Here is a 7,399-nt window from a genome sequence, read left to right as displayed (position 1 = left end):
TGAACCCTTGGTTTTAACTACTCAATACATGCTCATGCTTTTGAAAATTCTAGCTTTAGAACACACATCTTTGTCATATTGCTATTTGATTCTTTGTTCTCTGGCTGCATCGAGCAGGATTTATCATCTTTCTTGCTCAGTATGCTTTTCATCCTGTATTTCATCCTATTGTGACTATAACTATAACTCCCTCAGGGCACTATACAAACCAAATTCTACCTCCTTTATCTCTCTTTCCTTAGAGTCAATCTTTCAAAATCACCTGTCCTCTACTTTCCATTCCAAGGCGTTTTCTTATACTTCACATCCATATCAAGCTTATATTCTCTTGCCTCTAGTTTTTTTTTTCTTCAATTCCATCTGCACACTTGTTCAAATGTGATCATTGTACATTATACAGTTATCCCTTATTTTGGTAAAATATCATCCAACTCCTAGATTTCTAGGTAGCTCTCTTCTATGACCACTCCTTTTTATTTTTATCTTTCTTACGTGATATTAGCTTACTGTGTGAAGATGCCCATTTTAAAATTCATCTTGTATTTGGTGGATATAATCACTGGCATTGCAAGGCTCAGTGGAAGTTTGTCATACTTTAGGAAGTCAGTGGATCATTTGGTGAGGGGAGGAGAAATGAATGAAGGAAACCAAGTTGAGCTGAAGACCTTGATATGGTGAGTATAAGCACCTGGGACATGCAATCAGAATGTACTATACTGTGATTCTAAGATTGTGTCTAATAGCTCTTCATAATCTAATCAGAAAATAATATACTGTGATTATATGCATGTGTCTCATAGTTCTTCATACATTCAATCAGAAGTACTATACTGTGAATAAATGTATGTATCTAATAGTTCTTCATGCATTGTAATAAGATAGTACTTCACTTTAATTATACACATGTCTAATAGGTCTCCATTCATTTTATCCAAAAATGCTATCCTGTGATTATAATTGTGTGTCTAATAGTTGTCCATACATATAACTAGAAATTACTATACTGGGATTATACACATATGTCTAATAGCTCTTCATACATGTAATCATAAAGTACTAAAATGGGACTACAACCATGGGTGTAATAGTTCTTCACATATTTTAGAATGAACTACATGATGTTTTATAAAATCAATGGGGGGCTTGAGCGATTGATCAGTGGTTAAGACATTTGCCTACAAAGCCTAATGACCTGGCTTCAATTCCCCAGTACTCATGTAGCCAGTTGCAAAAAATGGCACATACAGCTTGAATTTGTTTGCAGCAGCTAGAGGCCCTGGCATGTCCTTTCTCTGTGTCTATTTCTCTGCTTTCTATCTCTCTCTCTGCTTTCAAGTAAATAAATAAATTAAATCATTGAGAATCAGAATTATACAATGCACTTAGTTTAAGCAATACATCATTTTGTTGATCTTGTCAAGCTTATAGTTATTGAATCTCCTAAAATGTGCAGAATCTCTCTGAGAATCAAGTGGAACAGAAGCATGACTTTCTCTATGGAAACCAGAGCAACTCTTCAGTATGGATCTGCAGGGATTATATTACTTCAAGTACAGTTTTACTCGGCACCTTGGAGACTAATTGCTGAGAATGAAAGTGCTCTGTAAGAAGAAATCTGTCTTGTAATCAAATTGCTCCAGCTACCACTCTAACTTTCAGGATAGTGTGTCTGTGTGTGTGTGTGTGTGTGTGTGTGTGTGTGTGTGTGTTTATTTCATCTACCAGGAAATTATATTATGCATTTCACAGTTACTTGCCCAGTCTTTGAACTCTATAACTTTAGCATTTTCTTAGTATCCATAGTGGTTTTCTTCATATAAGTGAACAAATACTATTGGTACTCTGCAGGCACTTTTTACATGAATTTTTTATATATGACTATGACTTTGGTTGATATGCAGGGCACACTGACCGTGTACTTTATTTAAGCAGGGGTTTGCATTGTAATCAGTCACAGGCCATTCTAGAAACATTTTTCAATACTATTACACTGTAAGGCCCCAATGTGGTAGATACTAAGAGGGGAAAAAACATCACCTTCTAACTGAAAAGTTTCAATTTACACTTTCTCACCTCTGTAAATGAAATGTTAACAGTATTACTTAAAAATGTATATTTCTACTTGTGAGTACATTCATCTCTTTTACAGTTTGTGTGTAAGATTCCAATGTAAACAATCACATGCGACAGAATTCTCTTAAACCTGAGAGTTTTATTAAATAGTTTGTACCTCTAAAGGAAAAACAAATCCCTAATGAGGTCAGCACAGCCACAGGCTATTCAAACTATGAATCAGAGTTTTATTGTTTCAACTGTGAGTTGCCCTTGGAAAAGGATACAAGTGAGTGGGTAGTGAAATGAACTCCCTGTTAGGAAGGGGTGGTGATAGATAAGCAATAAATAAGCAGTTCATTCCCATGGGGCAAATACTGGGTGTATTTTAAAGTAGTAGGAAATATATATTTATAAAATATATATTTATATTTATATATAAATATATATTTATATATTTATATATATAAATATAGACACTTCCTACTACTTTCACATGCATATGTATCTATTAAATTCAAATAGATTAGCCATTATTCTACACGAGTGAAAAGGCACACAGGTTTTCACATACTGTTGTACAAATCCTACTTTTTCTCCTGTTTTCCTTTTTTTTTTTTTAAATTTTTTTTTAATTTGTTTATTTGAGAGCGACAGACACAGAGAGAAAGACAGAGGGAGAGAGAGAATGGGCGCGCCAGGGCTTCCAGCCTCTGCAAACGAACTCCAGACGCGTGCGCCCCCTTGTGCATCTGGCTAACGTGGGACCTGGGGAACCGAGCCTTGAACCGGGGTCCTTAGGCTTCACAGGCAAGCGCTTAACCGCTAAGCCATCTCTCCAGCCCCTGTTTTCCTTTTAATAGTACAAAGGATTAGGATTACTTGAAACCCTACTCTGCTTAGTTATGCTTCAAACTCCCTTATGAAGTCAGTCATACAACCACCGTATGACACAGATACTTTTGAGGCAATTCCTAAGTATATCTTTCTGATTTGAAACATTTTGATACAAACTGCTAAAAGCTATATGTATGTATGTATGTAGATAGATAGATAGATAGATAGATATAGATATAGATATAGATATAGATATAGATGATATAGATATAGATATAGATAGATAGGTAGATAGGTAGATAGATACATATAGGTAGATATAGATATAGATATATAGATATATATATTAGGGTACTGGGAGATAGGCCTAGATTTTAGACTATTTTTAACATACTTCAAAACCAGAAATCTTACTACTGTGTTTTGATTTTAATAAGGTTTTACAAAGCAGTTCAGGCTGCTTCAAACCCATGATTCTCTTGCCTTTTCTTCCTGGGTAGTTTTATGATTATAGACATGAATTACAATGAGTGGCAGGCAGCAATCTTGCTTCTCTTTATAATATTTATTTCCTGTGTGACAGACAGTTTTTATAAATACTACCCGAAATACTATCATTAACAACAGTTAAGATAAATATTATTTATTTTTGTAGATGAGAAAGTTGAAATTATAATCAGATATTGAAAGTTTTATGATTAGAGTCACACAAGTCTGTCCAAATCCTCTTTCAGAGGCAGCTTTCATTGCATAGTATGGAAAAATTCTTCTATTTTTAGATCCTCTGGTTTGCAGGATCATACACTGTGCCAGCCATGTACATTCTTGCATTCCTGAAAACAGCTCAGATGACTGATGTTTAAAATCTTACTTAACGGGTACCCCAGGATGCCACAAAAGTGAGTGAATTTGATTCTGTGTACAGGACAAGGGACAGTTGCTCTAATGGAGTAGAGATAAGACTTTTTATCATAGAGAAATGTCAGGTCTTCCCACTGTGGAACTTCATAGCCAGCTTGCCTCAATAGAGTCTATGTAGCCAGAAGAAAGAAGCAGGAAACAACCACAGGGAATCAAACTGAAAAACGATTGTGCAAGGTATTTATAAACAATTCATTAGTTTAAACTTTGAACACTATAGAAAGAGTGAAAGTTGAGATTTCCATTTAAGAACAATTAATCAGCTTAGCATATGATGAATGGATTGTAGCAGAACAAAGCTGATGACTGGAGTCACAGAGGATTTCTCTCCAGTCCAGAAGACTAGAACAGCAGTGATGCCTTGACTGTATAGTAAGAATAGTTATAATTGCATAGAACAAATCCCTTTCTTCATTCAATAAGCATTGATAGGGAGGTCATTTTGTACCAGACAGTAGCCTAGGTGCTTGGACTATAGGAATAAGTAGAAACACACAAAATCCTTTATTAAAATTGAGATGGAGGCTATTAGAAACTTTTGTGCACAGTGTAACAATTCTTATTTTTATTTTTTTCAATTTAATGAGGGCTAAAGAGAGAGAAAGAGAATTGGTGCACCAGGGTCTCAGACACTGCAGTCAAATTCCAGATCCTTGTTCCACCTAGTGGGCATGTGAAATCTTGTGTATGCCTCACCTTTGAGTGAATGGCTTTTGTGGGATCTGGAGAAAGATAGAACATGGGTCCTTAGGCTTTGTAGGCAAGTGGCTTAACTGCAAAGCCATCTCTCCAGCCAAAAAATAATACTTATTTTTAAAATTTTTTTCAGTATTATACTTTTATAGTATCATTATATGAATGGTTTAAGTGAAACAGATTTCTTTCTAAGCAAAGAAACTTTATCTCAGTTCCATAGGTTTGCTTAACTCAGGAACCAGCATGCTGAACTCTCAATGGTAACCAAATCTTCACTGAGGCAGTAGCTCCTGTTTCTCTTCTTCCAAGTTCAACCATAAATCTCATGAATGAGAAGGGTGAGCATTAAAGAGAAACTATATTAGAGAAAACAAAAACTTATCGTTAGGGGAAGCAATATTTTCTGCACAGAAGTAGCAGAGAGTGGAGCTTTCCTATGAAGACAGTCCATATGAGAAGAACACAAAGACAAGCACAGAGAGGGGCCATGGGAACTGGCTTGCCAATAAGATTCTTGTCTAGAAGTTTATAAGATGTACTGGCTAGAGAAATATGGTGATCTTTAAAAGGACTTGACTGAAAAGTGAAAAAGTGAAGTTCTAGTCATACCTTCAATCCCCAGGAGGTGTCCATATGTTTCCTTTCCAATCAGAGGATGAGCTTCATGGATTCTAGTCTTCTGAGATTGGCTTCAAAATATATATTTTTATTTATTTATTTGAGAGAGAGAGAGTGAGAGAAAGAGAGAGAGAGAGAGAGAGAGAGAGAGAGAGAGAAAGAGAGAGAGGGCACTCATGGGTGGACCAGGGCATCTTATCACTGTAAACAAACTCCAGACACATGTGCCACTTTATGCATCTGGATTTAGGTGGGTGCTGAGGAATAGAAACTGGACCTTTAAGCTTTGTAAGCATATGCCTTTAACCATATCACCATTTCTCCTACCCTGAGACTGGCTTTAACAGAGTCCTGCCCTTCTTCATTTCTGGCCAGTTTGGCTTTCTCATACCTATCTGAAAACTATTTTATTTGTCTTTCAATAGCACACAAGGCACATTTTGAGAAAGAAGAAAATTTGTTTTATTTATTTGAGGTTAGAATATAATATATAAGAACCCAACAGCAGGAAGTACTGGGTTTTGTAGGTATGAGTTTACAAAGAGCTTTGGGCTAGTAATGTCACTGAGAGGAGCATGATAATATTTGAGATATTACTGAAACCTCTGACTAGATCTAGGTGATTCACTACATAGCTAAATAGGTCAAAATTGAAAATGATTGTTAAAAAATGTTTAAAGGCCTGGGTTATGAGGCATAGCCAGAAGAAAATTAAAAGCTATGATTGGTGAGGTAGAAATAAAGTCAGAGAAGTAATGTTTTGAAATTCCAAAGAATATGGGTTTTGTTTACATCATGGTTGAAAAAGCAATTTATTATAAAATAATACCGATAGAAAAGAAGAGAAACATTTATAAACATGTAAACCTGTATTTTTCTACATAGACACATGAACAAGGATAATTTCCAGTGAAGTGCTGACACAGAGCATTTAATCAGTCACAGTAATCCAGGGAGGGGAATATGAATGAAGGAGTACATGATCGCTCTTTGACACTACAAAGTGATAGTAATAGAGACTGTGATAGGGCATGTCCAGAGTTTGTTGTAGTTCAGCAGAAACCTATATGTAGTTTGTGTTGTAGTTAACTTCATATTGCTGGCACAAAACACTCAACCAGAAGAAGCTTGTAGAAAGAAAAGATTTATTTTGGCTTACTGACTTGAGGGGAGGCTCCATGATGGCTGGGAAAAATATGGCATGAACACAGGATGGACATCATCTCCTGGTCAACATCAGGTGGACAACAACAGCAGGAGATTGTGCCAAACACTGGCAAAAGGAAGCTGGCTACAACACCCATAAGCCCTACCATAATAACACACCCCATTTTGGAGACTCCAATCCCCAATTTTCTATCAGCTGAGGAAAAGGTATTCAGAACACATAAGTTTCTTTTTTTTTTTTTTGGAGGCTCTTAATTCAAACCACTACTAGTATGTCACCTACAAAATATATTTAGGTACATATAGATAAAATTAATGATTGTTTCTCTGTTGACACTCAGGAGTACACAAAGGTCAAAGGAAATGACAGTATAAAAAGAGAAACAATTGTTTGACCATCAGATAACAAGATGTTAGTGAGAGTGTGGAATAATTGGACTCCTTACACCTGCTGTTGGATGCCCAAAGGAGAGAGCTACTGTGGAAGAACCTGGAAGTGACTCAAAAGCTTACATAGAATTTCTAGATGGTCCCATAATAGCACATCTAGGTCTGTATGAAAAGTATCTGAAATCTTTTAAATGAATGTTAATAAACATAATCTATAAAATCTCTGAATGAAAAAATACAGATCTATATTAACAGATGAATAGAAAAACAAAATGTGTGTATCAATACAGGAATTCTTGCTATTATTGCCATTCTTGTGTGCAGAATAATGTCTTATTGTATTTTGATTTGTGACTACCTGGTGATTATTAGCTATTTGCCTCTCTTTATATATATATTTCTTTATTTTTATTTATTTGAGAGAGAGAGAGAGAGAGAGAGAGAGAGAGAGAGAGAGAGAGAGAGACAGGTATAGTTAGGCAGAGAATGAACATGTCAGACCAACCAGCCACTGCAAACAAACTAAACACATGTGCCACCCTGTGCATCTGGCTTACATGTATACTGGGGAATAAAACCTGGATCCTTAGGCTTTGCAGACACGCACCTTAATTACTAAGCCATCTTTTCAACCCTGCCTCTCTTTTATGGAGAAATGTCTACTGGGACATTTTACCATTTTTTTCACTGAGATTTTTTTTTTGCTTTGTCATTGCAT

Source organism: Jaculus jaculus, chromosome 1 (genome assembly GCF_020740685.1).
Source record: "Jaculus jaculus isolate mJacJac1 chromosome 1, mJacJac1.mat.Y.cur, whole genome shotgun sequence".
Lineage (NCBI taxonomy): Eukaryota > Metazoa > Chordata > Mammalia > Rodentia > Dipodidae > Jaculus > Jaculus jaculus.
The sequence above is the reverse complement of the archived record's forward strand: the minus strand, read 5'-3'. Positions refer to the sequence as shown.